This window comes from Podarcis gaigeae (assembly GCF_964106915.1).
Source record: "Podarcis gaigeae genome assembly, chromosome: 3".
NCBI lineage: Eukaryota > Metazoa > Chordata > Lepidosauria > Squamata > Lacertidae > Podarcis > Podarcis gaigeae.
The window spans coordinates 40901356-40916265 of record NC_139680.1 but is presented as its reverse complement, the minus strand read 5'-3'; positions in this window follow the sequence as shown (position 1 = coordinate 40916265).

The window sequence follows — 14910 nt, the reverse complement described above, 5'->3', positions numbered from 1 at the left end:
TTTGGCCACCTCGTGAGAAGACCCTGATGTTGGGAAAGATTGAGGGCACAAGGAGAAGGGGACGACAGAGGACAAGATGGTTGGACAGTGTTCTTGAAGCTACAAACATGAGTCTGACCAAACTGCAGGAGGCAGTGGAAGACAGGAGTGCCTGGCGTGCTCTGGTCCATGGGGTCACAAAGACTCAGACACGACTAAACGACTAAACAACAACAAAACTTATAAACAGCATAGGCATTTTTAAATGGGTCTCTTGTTTGAATAGGATTAGACAACACAACATTTCCCACAATTCAGTTAAGACAGACAACTTGCAATTAAATTAGTGTGTTTGTTAAGCACCTCCAGCACATCTGGAGTGAGAATTCAGCAGTGCTTGAAGTGGGATCTAACCCTAACCCTGCTGCCTTTTTTTTATCCCATTTCCAAGTGCTTCAGAGTATAAAGGTACAAATAGTGTCTCATAGTTTATGTTTTTAGGATCCACCTTATTTTTATGGTTGTTAATTTTTTTTAAAAAAAAGATATGTTTCTAATATTGTGTTTTAATGATATAACCCACCTTAGGGTGAAGGGTGAGAAATAAACAAACCATTAAATAAAACAAGTAAGGTCAAGCAAGATTAGAACGAGAATCTTAGGTGATGATTCCTCTTGAAGATTTTATTTTACAAAGGAGGGATTTTCCTAAAACAAGTGGGAAGGGATATCAACATTTTCTCTTTTCCCACCATGCACAAAAGTGCAAAGGCATGTGGGATGTTGCAATGGGCTCTGTGTGAACATTTTTGAGTGTAGGCCTAACCTTTGATGGGTGTATTACTTGTGGGTTTCACAGTGCCTGATGCGGGGGGCATCCTTCTTCAGAGTTCTGGACTGCAGGATCATTGGTGTACCTGGTTGACTTGATTGTGTTCGGAACCTGGCAGGAAGGAAGGTATCTGCCTACCTGCAACAGCCATGGCATGTTTGCTGACTTTTTTGTCCTGGGTGCCTAAGGCTTAGCCTAGTATGTCTTCACAAACAAAATGGAGATAGTCAAGGAACTAGGAAGAAGCTTAAAATAACAGGGACATTCTTCCTTGATGACAAGGATCGGATTGTTAAGCTGTCTTGGTTCCCAAGTACCAGAATGACTTTGTTATCCTTAATGGACCTGAAAACAAGTGGGATTATCACCTGATGATTACCCAGATGTCAAGTAGATGGAGGAAAGGCATGAGTGTCCACCATAATATGTACCCCATGGGACACTGTTATGTGCCTAGCTCTAAATTGCTGCTAGGTGGACTTTAGTTCTCCTGGACCCTTAAGAAACAGTAAAACTCTGATTTGTATTACACTCTCAGAAGTACAAACCCCAGACATACAAATCCACATTAAAACAAATTTAAAAAGCCATAAGGGTTGTTTTGACTGCTACACTAGCAGATTAATCTGATGAACTTATTCATTTAGTTTTAAAATGTAATGTTCAGTGAAATTGTCATGGAATAAGAATTGTGAAACTGAAAGTGATACATTTTTCTATAGCTGTGTTTATCCATTCAAGACAGGATAATATTCTACTTTACTTTTCTTCCATTTCTCTTCAGAATGGAAAGAGGCTTGCTTTCTAAAATCTAAATTAGATCTTGTGGAGTGGAAAAATGGCACATGAAACCCAGATGATGCCTCATATTTTTTAAAAATCACATTCATTAATAACTACGATATGCCCATCTAATATTGTTTAGGAGACAGTAATATATTAGCAAGCATGACCTGCTTTTACAAATCCAATAAACCACCAATACATAAACATGCTATAGTTTCCTAGCGCTACAATAGTGTTGTAGGGTACTTTTCCTGCACTGGTCAAAAGGCAAATTTGGGCAATCTGGGTTGTGTACAACTAAGTCATCACAGGCTGTGTACACACCATACATTTAAAGTGCACCCCCCCAAAAAAAAACACATGAGAATTTTAGGCTGTTCCCCCCTTTGTGTGGGGAGAACTACAATTCTCAAGATTCTTTGGAGGAAAGAATTTGCTACAAATGTATGGTATGTCTGCACAACCTCAGACTGGACCCACTGAAATTAATGGATAAAGGTCCATGGATTTCAGTGGGTCCACAATGAGTACAGTGGTTCCTTGGGTTACAGACACTTCAGGTTACAGACGCTTCAGGTTACAGAAGCTAACGCAGAAATAGTACCTCGGGTTAAGAATTTTGCTTCAGGATGAGAACAGAAATCGCATGGCAGGAGCAGGAGGCCCCATTAGCTAAAGTGGTACCTCAGGTTAAGAACAGTTTCAGGTTAAGAACGGACCTCCAGAACAAATTAAGTTCTTAACTCGAGGTACCTCTGTATGACCAACAGGGAAGCTGTTAGTGAAAACTGTGATATGATTTAATTGGAGAAAACAACACATCAAAAATGTTTTGGCATGAAAAGCTGTATAAGCTTGTCAATAAATCAACAAACCACTTGTCTCCATTGAGTGCTTTTCTTTATGCGTACAATCCAGGGCTCCAGATGAACAGGGAAGCCAACAGCTACCTTTGGTGCATCCATGCTGTCCTGTGGGGCCCCATTCAGAATTGCAATTCATACGTGCTACACATGAGAAACTAACTCACCAAACAGGGGGGTATATACTTTTAGGTCCAGAGTTGCTTTGGAATTCAAGAAACAGATAAATCTGATTTCTAATGGCATAGCCAGATATTGCAGTTGGAGTGGCATAGATATGTACATTCATTTGTCAGCAATAGAATATTAAGAACAGCATTCTGAACACTGGATTATGATTTTAAAGTTATATATTGAGAGTGGGGAGTATTTGCTAAACGAAGATCTATAGCAGCAATGCAATTTCTTTTAAAAAAAAATCCCCCAGAAAAGTGGATTAGGAAAAGAAGATTATATACTGTACTCTATCACTTATAGATGGAGTTGCTCAATATGGATTCCTGCAGGCTTGTGTGATCTAATTGCTACCATGCCATAAACCATAAATATGTTCAGAGGGTACCTTGGCACCAGAAAATTTACGGTCAGCTTTAGCCAGTCTGGATTACAAACAGACTCCTGGTTTGACTACTCTATTAATTTTGTAGTGCCAAGGGACCCCAAATGCATTGTAGGAGAGGGCGGAGCAGGACATTTTCATTGACATATACCAAAAAAAGAAATTGAATATGGATCTTTATTCCTCCAAATTTGGTTTAAAAAATGGATGAACAATGAAGCAATATTAGCTTGGATAAAGTCAAAGCCTTTGATCTGGAGATTTACAAGAAGAGTAGCTAGCACTCATGAAACCTCCTCTTATCCAAATTCCTTCCCCTAACATAGAGACAGAGCCCAAGGGATGTTCTTGAATGGCAATGTGTGCGACCTCCTGTACATCTACTGCTGAGGGTTGGAAACATTCCTACAACTAGAGCTGCTAGATTCAGAGGATCCCTCCATCCATCCCTATGAAGTTCCATGGGCACCTTTTTATTTTTAGTCATGTATTTATTTATATACCATCATCTCAAAGTATCTGGGCAATGTGCCGCAATATACAGACAGTACAGTAATTTTCAATAATGAAAATGACTTGAAATATACCTGCCTTTAGCTCGCATATGTACCTCCAGGGTTGGTCACAATAACAAAACACAATCTTGATTAAAAAAATATAAAAAAATGAAAACAGGTGAATCACTATGAAAACCAGAGTAAAATAATCATAGTTATTGCTAGCAAAGTCATCATACAATTCAAACTCATTAAAAGTCTGGTGAAATAGAAATGTATTGACTACTTACTTTAAAAGCTTCAATAAGATCTCTCCTGGGAGAGAAGTTCTGCAAGTGAGGTGTGGCCACTCAGGAATCCCTATCTCCCACCCCCTCTAGCTGCACTGCCCTTGGCAGCAGAACCCAAAGCAGAGGCTGTGATGATGATGGTCAATGGTGGACAGGTTGGCTCATGCAGGAGGCGGCCATCCTTTTATTCATAGCTTGGTGGCAGCAATCTGCCTATGGCTGTTTATCACATACACCACTAGACTCTGGATGAGAAGAATACTGCCCTCAATTTTTATAGGGCAAAGAGTATTGCTCTTTCAAATTCATTACAAAGATGCATGTATGGTGCGACACAATATTGGTCTTTCTTTCATATAATGACATGTTCCAGAGTTGTTGTCTAAAGCTCTGTACAAAATGCAATTGAAACTTATAATAATGAAACTATCGTTTCCTATTGTCCTTCTAAAAAAAATTAAATACTCGAGTCTAGCAATGACATATCTTCATTAAAATCCTAAATGGTGTTTTTGTTTTGCTTTTTAAGTGATAATCCTGCCTGAGGCAACACTTTGTGATCTTTGAGCATTGACCTTTGTTTGTCCTGTATAGTCTTGTGATTATTGAGCAGCTTTTAAAATGCCCCCCCATCCCACCAATTATGTGCATAGCTAAATAGTACTCATTTTGTGGGGATATGCATAACCTTTTGCAGAATGGAAAGCCTTTAATCAAGTTTCTGTAAAAAGAATACAAAACAGGGCAAATAGGTTAGTGCAGGCAAAGGCAGACAACAAACCCGCAAAGCTGCATTGTGTAACCATGTAGGGCAGGAACAGTAAAACTGTGGCCCTCCAGATGTTGCTGGACTCCAGCTCCCATCAGTCCTTGTCAGCATGGAGCTGTCGTCTACACTGGCTCCTGGCAAGTTTCTGAGCAGAATTCAAAGTGTTGGTGCTGACCTTGAAAGCTCTAAATGGCCTTGGCCCTTTATACCAGAAGGAGCATTTCCACCTTCAACGTTCAGGCTGGACACCGAGGTCCAACTCCAAGGGCCTTCTGTCAGTTCTCTCACTGTGAGAAGTGAAGCTACAGGGAACCAGACAGAGAGCCTTCTCAGTGGTGGCACCCTCCCTATGGAATGCCCTCCTATCAGATGTCAAGGAGATAAATAACTATACAATATTTAGGACATCTGAAGGTAGCCCTGTATTAGGATTTTTTAATGTTTTTTATGTTTTTAATATGTGTTGGAATGGCTGGGGTATAAATAAAATAATAATAATAATAATAATAATAATAATAATAATAATAATAATAATGTCTAACAACATCTGGAGGGCCACAGGTTCCCCACCCATGATGTAGTGAATAGATAAATATATGCACTCACTAATTTTAAAAACAAAAATTAAAAATACACAATAAAGATTCAGGATACATTGCAATATCTCAATGACCCATTCCCAATATTGGGCTGCCACCCAGAAGCACCTTGAGTAAGTGGTAGCAGCAGCAATTTTTAAAAAATCATTATTAAAGGGGCTGAGTGCACTCACTTGTTGGTTAAAAACTTTCCCCAAGAATGAAAAAAAAAAGCTGTATGCAAATAGTTGCAATGAAATTCATATTAGCCGCTCTAGGGACCCTGAAGGACAAAAAGTTGAGTACAAATTGAGTGAATGAATAATATATGAAAGGAAATGTAACAAAAAAAGTTTTCAATAAAATCTGGAAATGCATGTGGTTAAGACATCTAGATGTGTAAATAAATAAATGAATGCCTCCTGACCTTTTACTGGGCCTTTCCAGAACCTTCTTCAACATGCAGGCTATTCCTTATGCAACTGGTTATGAATGAATCACATCCTCTTTTGTTGCAGGTCTGTTTCATATCCTCTACACTGCATTGTATTGGGTTACAAAAGAAAAAAAAAACCCAAAAGTTTTTCCACAACCAAAGTGGAATAAATCACATTCCTTTGAGGCGGGTTTCAAAGAAACAATGACATCCTAACAAATATCTATGTGGAATTATCATTCATTTCTAATCTAGTGTCAGGCTGACTTTTGTTGTCAGTATATCTCCACTGTTTTTTTGTGTTACTTATTTAATTATTTTTAAAAAGCAACTTCTGAATGCACACTGGCATTTTGTGTGTGTGTGCGCGCGCTTTCTTTCTAATAGAAATGGAAATAGAAATAATAGAATGGTCGTTTTCCTCAGATAATTTAAATAAACGCCTTTTCATGAATTGAATAATGGGGACACGAAACTTCTTTTTTGGAGCTATTGTCCCTTCTGTCACATTGATTATCTTGCCTTTCCATTCTGCCAGCCAGGTGCAGCTGCTTTCAAGAAGCAAAGTTTTCCCCAGTGAGATTTTGGAATCGCTGCTCAGGAGCTGATTGGCTGGTACCACAAGGGCCAAAAATAGACACTCTATGGGGGAGCTCTGCGATTTCAATCTCTCTAAAATGCAACTCAAGAAGCGCAACGGCTTTCTCCGAGCAGCAATGAGGATGGCAGGGGTGCCAACTTGAATAAAATATTGGGGAGGGGGTCCAGGTAAACCCTCACCATGATCAACTCCCACCTGGAAACCTATGTCCCCACTGTAGAAGGACGTGTGGATCCAGAATTGGCCTCCACGGTCACTTACGTGTTTATGGAAGACAATCTTCCTCAGCTATGAGTGATCGTGAAGAAGAAGCCCCATCCTGCATAACCGATCACATGATGAAGTGCATGTGCACCACTTGAATGGCAATGCCCATCAACTTGAGGGGTGGCAGTAGTGAAGACCCCTTGGTCCCTAGGGGCTGGAACCTATGGATTGTGGGGGTATTTCACCCTTCTGCCCTGTGATGCTTTCCTAATCAAAAACTGTCGTTGGCCAGGTTTGTGCCTATGGGGAGATACAGGCATCCCTTCAGAGCAAATAGAAACCAGAGCTTTGCTTGCAGAAGATGCTACATTCAATACCCAGTGCCTCGAGGTAGGACTAGGAGATACCCCTGTCTGGACCTCACTAGTGATCCATGCGACGGTCATCTCCAGGCTTGACTACTGTAATTCGCTCTACGCGGGGCTGCCCTTGAAGCTGTGGGTGCAGAATGCTGCAGCGAGGCTCCTCACGGGGTCTCTATGGGAGCATATTCACCCAGTGCTTTTCAAACTGCACTGGCTCTCGGTGGAGTACAGGTCCATAAATAGCAACACCCTAGTGGTCCCAGGCCCTACGGAAGTTAGATTAGCTTCAACCAGAGCCAGGGCCTTTTCAACTCTGGCTCCGGCCTGGTGGAACGCTCTGCCTGATGAGACCAGGGCCCTGCAGGATCTGATTTCTTTCTGCAGGGCCTGTAAGACAGAGTTGTTCCGCCTGGCCTTTGGCTTGGAGCCAATTTGATTCCCTCCCTCTCTTTCTTTTTTCTTTTCCTTCTCCTCCTGCGATGAGGCTACCTTTTAATATTTTAATGTTTCAGTATTTTAATGCTGTATTTTAATTTTGTTTTTAAGTTGTAATCATTCGACTTGTTTTTATTATTGTTTGCAAGCCGCTCTGAGCCCGGCCTTGGCTGGGTATAAATAAAAATTGTTGTTGTTGTTGTTGTTGTTGTTGTTGTTGTTGTTGTTGTTGCCAGCGAAGGTAATATTGAACTAGATGGATCAATGATTTGGCACAGCACTCTTGTTCCCATTACTCTTACTCCAGAAACAACAACAATAACTCAAGAGACCTCAGTTGCTGCTGCTGAATAGTTGGAAGATCAATCATGGCACGACATGTCCTTTAGTTCTTAGACTGTCAACCACAGTTGGACACCTGGAGCTTTGGAATTCAGGGTCTTCTTATCCCTACTAACTGCCTTGGCAGATTCTTTTTTAAAATTCATACGGAGTTGATGAGAACATATGTTGTACTTCTGGGAAATGTGCGGCGATAGGGATATTTTTTTGCCTCACATTACAATTTGACGTGGCATAAGTCACTACAAGGTGGCTGTACTACATTTGCTTCACAAGGTGACCATTTCCATGGGGGTGAAAGCTGTATCAATCATAAGTAGAAGTTGCATGGAAAATATCATGCACTCACCATGAGAGGGTCAGTTGAAATGAATTCTCTTGCAGTTGTTCCTGTACAAACTGCCTCTGTGGAAAGCTAATGTGGCTCAGTGAGTAAAGTGCTGAACCTAGATCAGGAAGACGCAAGCTCAGGCTATATGTCTAGACTGGAAAGATGGAAAAGAGGGTCCCTAAGTTTACATAACAAAGGTGGATGCTGCACCTATAATTGTTGCAAAGAAGAGGGCACTACATCTGATGAAATACCCTCTTCTACACCACTCTTAAAAGCTTCAGTAGCCCTGTCCCTTTTTCATCTGTCCATCCTATTCATATTAGTCATAGGAAAACTGGGTACATGTGATGATATGGGCTATAGCCTGAGTGAAGGGAGACAGGCAAACAAGCTGCCGATTCTTGGTAGCAGTTGTTGTTGTTGTTTAGTCGTTTAGTTGTGTCCAACTCTTTGTAACCCCATGGACCAGAGCATGCCAAGCACTCCTGTCCTCCACTGCCTCCCGCAGTTTGGTCAAACTCATGCTGGTAGCTTTGAGAACACTGTCCAACCATCTCGTCCTCTGTCGTCCCCTTCTCCTTGTGCCCTCAATCTTTCCCAACACCAGGGTCTTTTCCAGGGAGTCTTCTCTTCTCATGAGGTGGCCAAAGTATTGGAGCCTCAGCTTCACGATCTGGTAGCAGTAATAGTGTTTAAAGTCTTAAACAACACAGGCCCTAAATATCTGAAAGACCTCCTCCTTCCCTTTATCCTAAGGGGGCTACAATTATTGGAAGTTACCCTCTTGGTTGTCCCACTGCCCTCAGAAGCTGGGGGTTGTGCTGGCCCAGGAGAGGGCCTTTGTCATAGTCCCATGCTGCCAGCCATGGCAGAGCTCAGTGGAGGCAGAAGCCAGCCAATCAGCTGGCCTCAAGGGGGTACTTGCCTGGAGGCAAGAGTCCGTATGAAAGGTTCTGTCCAGTCCTAAGGTCAGGAATATCTCAGTTCACGAGGTCAGTGAATCTGGGGTCAAGAAAGCTGAGGGTCCAAGGTCACGAGAAACAAGAAGCAGCAAGGTCTGACCAGGAACAATGAATGTTGTTTCCAGCAACTGACTGAGGCTGGAAACCTTGCTGGTTCTCATCAGGAGCAGCTGGTGAAGTCACTTTGCCGTCCTCTCCTTCAGAAGACAGGTGAAGCCAACTCCTGCCTCATGACAGCCTTCTCTGCAGGGCAGCCCCTAAATTGTGGCGCTTCCTTCCCAAACAGGTGTGCCTAGCACCTTCATGATACAGCTTCTGTTATTAGCATTTTGAAACTGGCTGCTGATTGAAAAGTATCCACATTAAGACTGTCTTTCAAGATGCATGGCAGTTCCAGTGGCACTGTAGCATCTGTTGCTCTGAGGAAGTTGACTTTAATTTTTATCCCCTCCCAGTTGTCATTGGAGTCACAGATATGATAAAAAAGCAACAACCCACAAAGCAGCCATGAAGATTGTGGGAGAAATGAAGATGAGGGCCCTAATAATTCAATGGAGCAATCTTGTTGATATGCAAAGTGCACATACCGTAAATACGGCCAGATTAAGGTTGGCTTATTTTAAATGGACACAGTGAGTCTAACTTCTGATTAAGAGGTTAGATCACATGGGCCAAATTTTAAACTAATGAGTGAACATCTTACACTCCAAATTAGGGATATTGGTAACATACAGATTTAGCTGTCAAAGGAGGCTCTTGCTATGAGGACTATGAGAGAAAATATGTTGCTCAGGTTCTTGCCAAACACAGCACTGTGTCTGTAATAGACAAAGTTCTTGGAAAGTTAATTATTGTCTTTTTCTTTTTAAAGACCGATGCTGTGGGGCCACTTGTAAAACCTTCCCTCTTATAAGTCACAGTCGACCTGCTAGTACGGCCTCACACAAAGCACTTGGTGAAAAATGAAGCAAAGTGATTAATTACATGTGTTAAAAATAAATTTGCAGTAGATAGCTGTGGCATTCCATTTTCAATCTCTTGTTCTGGGTACTGTTCACTTTTTGAAACACCGGCCACATATCTTCCCTTTGATGTGCATTACTTCCTTTTTGTTCTGGTTTTATTTAAAATGGAAAGTGTCTCACCTTCCATGAGTGGTGTTTCATCATGGGCATATCCACTAGGGAGGGAGTGACTCTGGAAAGGTTTAAGGCACCTCAGATCAATGATTTGTATTGAAATTTAACCTTGAAAATTGAACTTGAAAATTTCAGAGTGTTCCTGCCGTTCACTTCTGCCTCTTTGTGCACCATACATGTAAAGCAGTATCAGACCACTTTAAACCGTCATGGCTTCTCCCAAAGAATCCTGGAAACTGCAGTTTGTTAAGGGTGCTAAGAGCTGCTATGAAACCCCGGTTCCCCTTTCAGAGATACAGTTCCCAAAGCAATTTGTGAAGAGGAACTGATTGTTAAACCACATGGAGAATTGTAGCTCTGTGAGGAGAATAAAGGTAAAGGGTAAAGGGATCCCTGACCATTAGGTCCAGTCGTGACCGACTCTGGGGTTGCGGCACTCATCTCGCTTTATTGGCCGAGGGAGCTGGCGTACAGCTTCCGGGTCATGTGGCCAGCATGACTAAGCCGTTTTTGGCGAACCAGAGCAGCGCACGGAAACGCTGTTTACCTTCCCGCCAGAGCAGTGCCTATTTATCTACTTGAACTTTGAGGTGCTTTCAAACTGCTAGGTTGGCAGGAGCAGGGACTGAGCAACGGGAGCTCACCCCATCGTGGGGATTCAAACCGCCGACCTTCTGATCAGCAAGTCCTAGGCTCTGTGGTTTAACCCACAGCGCCACCCGTGTCCCTTTGTGAGGAGAATAGGGGCCTCCTAAAAGCAATCTCTCAGAATCCTTAACAAACTGCAGTGCTCAGTATTCCTTGGACAGTAGCCATGACTTTAAAGTGGTAAGATACTGCTCTGTTTTCAGGAGGGTACCTTTTGCTTGCAGACGAAGTGAAAAGGTATCAGGGGATACAGTTGCAAAATGAGATTAGTTCCCTCCCAGCCAGTTGGTTCTCCCAACTCACAGCAGTGGAGGTGAGCTATATTGTACTGGCTATCCACAGAGCAGAGTTCTCCAGCTCCTCATTTAGCCCAGGGGTGCAAAAGTTGCAGCCTTCCAGATTCTGTTGAGTTCCTACTCCCATCGGCCCCAACTAGCATAGTCAGGTATGATGGGACATAAAATCCAGCAGCATCTGGGGGGGTCAAAGTTTAGCAACTTCTGATTTAAGCAGTAGCTGACACATGGGTGTTTCCAGAGGTAATAACATCCAGTCATTGCTGTTCTGTTTTAAACTGCAAGTATGCTTCCAGAATTCTAGCATTCTCTAGCCCAAATAGTTTTCTTTCCTTTTTAAAAAAATGTTTTCACCCAAACATTTATTTTCAATATTAATCACGGAAAATTGATTACAAAAGTAATTCTACAAACAGGAAACCCAAATGCAATAGGCAACTATAAAAAAGGACCAAGCTCTCAATTTCTCTCTATTTTAATGTTACTGGAATAACTACCTTTCTTACATGATTTATTGTAAATAAATAAATATAGATATTTGACAAATATCATCCTACTGAGGAAACTGGTCCTTGGAGAAGTAGGCGCATAAAACAACATGATAAAGCTGAATTCTCTAAGCTGGGTCTATCTTTGCTCTTTTGCTTACAGACTTCCAGGTGTTGCTAGACTATGGTGCCCTTCATTCCTGATCACTGGCTGTGTTGGCTTGGACTGATGGGAGTTGGGAGCCCAAAATCATCTGGAGGGGCCACAAGCTTTTGTCTGCAATTCACAAGCAAAAGCAACTTATTCTCATGCCATAATTTGAAAGTTGCTGTATTTTTACATAAATTCTGAAGGGCATTTAACACCACCACCACCACCACCAGGAAGGTGAACATGAAATTTCTAATTACCCTGCAGGGCCTAAGGGTCCTGAAACTGATGTTTGGGGGCTTTGCAAACATATTTTGTAATCCCTGGCAAACCAGGACCTTCTGAGCTGACATATGTCTGGAAGACTGAATTGATTGTTTCTAACTTCAGAGTCACTAGGCACAGATGGATAAGGGTCACATGGAGACCTAGAAAATGAGGTTACGAATGCACAAACAGGTTTCTGTGGATGGCAAACTAATAAACTAGGCAATTCTCTAACCACATTCTTTCCATTTTGCTTCTAATTACAGCTAGCTACAAAGTTAGTTCTTCTCTTTAGGTGCACTTTAATTACTCTCCTCTGCGTTGGCTCTCTGCATTATGATCTCTTTACACACACTGGAGGAAATAGACGTTTAATTAACCAGATGGCTCTCGATAAATCTTCACTGTTGCTCTCTGAATCTGAGAGCAAGCGCTGCCTATTACAAAAGGGGAAAGGGGCCTTCAGGTTTGGGGGGTGTGTGAGATAAAGCAAAAAGTAAAAACATCAACATCAGAATGATGTGTGCCTAAGAAAAGTGAAAATTACAAAAAGAAACCACTAGACTAGATGTAGAAAATCGATGTAGAAAATACTGATACATAGCCAATTCCAAAGAGTTTTGCCTGTCCTGTACCAACTACTGCTTGCCCAGGAATAAAAGATGGAGGAAGAAAAACAACAACACAGAATAGGCACAATAGGCAGTCCTGTGTAAATCACCTTGATTTTCCGAGGTGGAGATAAATATGGATATAAATGTCCTAAAATAAAACACCAAAATTAAAATAAAGTTGCCTGCTGCTGAACTCTCAAACTTGGGAGACTGTAGCTCAGAAGCCTCTAGTTAACTAGACTGCAAATACACTATCTGATTTTTATTTTTATTTTAAGTCTGTTACCAACGACCCATTTACAATATAAAATCCGCATCTGGAAGCACCCAATCTATGCCTGTGCTGGGTTACAATAACCAGCAAGAGAATATGTCAGAAATGGGATTTATTCTGCATGGGATCTTAGATTAAAGGCAAAGACCTTATATTTGGAAGCTGCATTTGTCTTGTTGGCACTAGCCCTTTGAATATTGATATGCTGGCAGTGGAACTGCACAATATTCCTGTCATTTTTTATAAAGGAGCAGGAAAACAAGCCACAAAATGACTGAAGCAGAGCTAGTATATATTTTTCTTTCCCAGTAAAAATGAACTGCTTCTGTTTTGCCTAGAACTGTTACATTACTGATCCCTGAAGTGGAACGGTGTCTGCAGAACCACCTTTAAATATCTATGTGATTATGATCCAGCATACTGGGGAACCAGAGCATGATGGGAAATGTATGGCATAGCCTTGCAGCTTCTCCACCTCACTTTCTGTGAATGTGAAAATGTATATAAAAGCTTGTGGGGGGTTTTAAAGTCGCTTTGGTATTTCTCTTTTGTAAACAAAAAGTGACTTTAAAATCCCCCACAAGCTTTTATATACATTTTCACATTCACAGAAACATTTACTGGATATTGTTGTGTTTTACTATTATAGCAAAACACAACAATATCCAGTAAATGTTAATAGTCGCGAGTAAAATATCATCAATATCAAAAAGGGACGTGGGTGGCGCTGTGGTCTAAACCACAGAGCCTAGGGGTTGCTGATCAGAAGGTCAGTGGTTTGAATCCCCATGATGGGAAGAGCTCCCATTGCTCGATCCCTGCTCTTGCCAACCTAGCAGTTCAAAAGCATGTCAAAGTGCAAGTAGATAAATAGGTACCGCTCCGGCAGGAAGGTAAATGCCATTTCCGTGCACTGCTCTGGCTCGCCAGAATCAGCTTAGTCATGCTGGCATATGACCTGGAAGCTGTACACCGGCTCCCTCGGCCAATAAAGCGAGATGAGCGCCGCAACCCCAGAGTCGGCCACGACTGGACCTAATGGTCAGGGGTCCCTTTACCTTTACCTTAAATTATCATCATGGCAACCAAGAACATAAAACAGGAGTCTCCAGTGGGATAGAGCTGCAGCAATAGCCTCGTGGCAACAGTGTAGCTGCAGTTGCTTACCAGGTTGGGGAGAGTGGGGGCTGTGCAGTGCACTGCCAGAAGCACCAGATTGGCTCTGCAGATGCAGTGTGCCACCTTGACCTAACCATCAGCTTGCTCCTCACCATCCCTGTAAGCAGCACTGACACTGTCACCAGGAGACTATTGCTTAGGCTCCACTAGATTGGAGAAGCTGCTCCTGACATCAGGGAACTGGTATCAATGACCAGGAATCACCTGGGCAAACAGGTACATCTCCAACTGTTGGCACCACACTTGGTGCCTTCCGGACCTCAACAGGGAGAGCATTCCATATAGTAGGCACAACAATGGAGAAACGTGATCACACTCTTGAGTTTTTGCTCAGTATAAAGTAGGGAGAGGGGTGGGACAGAGAATGACCTGCAAACATCAGGTGTGGGTGTGCTGGGGTGTGTATCTGAATGTAGGATAACATATTTGTTGCTTGTAGAAGAACCTAAATTACCTACTTCCACCTTGCTCAACCCAAATATTACAAATTCTGTGTGTCTCCTTCCAAAGGTAGCCAAGCACAGGTATCTATCTATCTATCTATCTATCTATCTATCTATCTATCTATCTATATCTATCAATCATCCTCATCTATCTATGTTTTCTAGTTGTCAGCTTCCTTGGAGGTTTCCAGCCAGGACAGAAAGGCAGGGCATAAATATTTTAATAAACAAACAGTGAAATCTAAAATAGCTAACAATTTAGAATTTATGTTATGATTTAATATGTTCAAGCTCCAGCTCGTTGATAGAAGAAAAGACCATTGGTGAGTTTCTTTCCCCCTTTTCTCTTTTTGTTCCCTTTTAGAGTAGCACCTTAGCACCTTAGACCCAAGTTAGCTTCAGATAATAAACAAGCATATTGTTAACTTGCAGCTCTCATGGCAGCTGTTGCTGCTTAATCAGTTAAAACTTTGGTTCATTCATCTACTGATTTAAATAAATTAAAACCTAGGGTCTTAACTTTTCCTACTGACAGGTAAAAGAAATAATCATATGTCATCCATGCTGTTCAGTGAG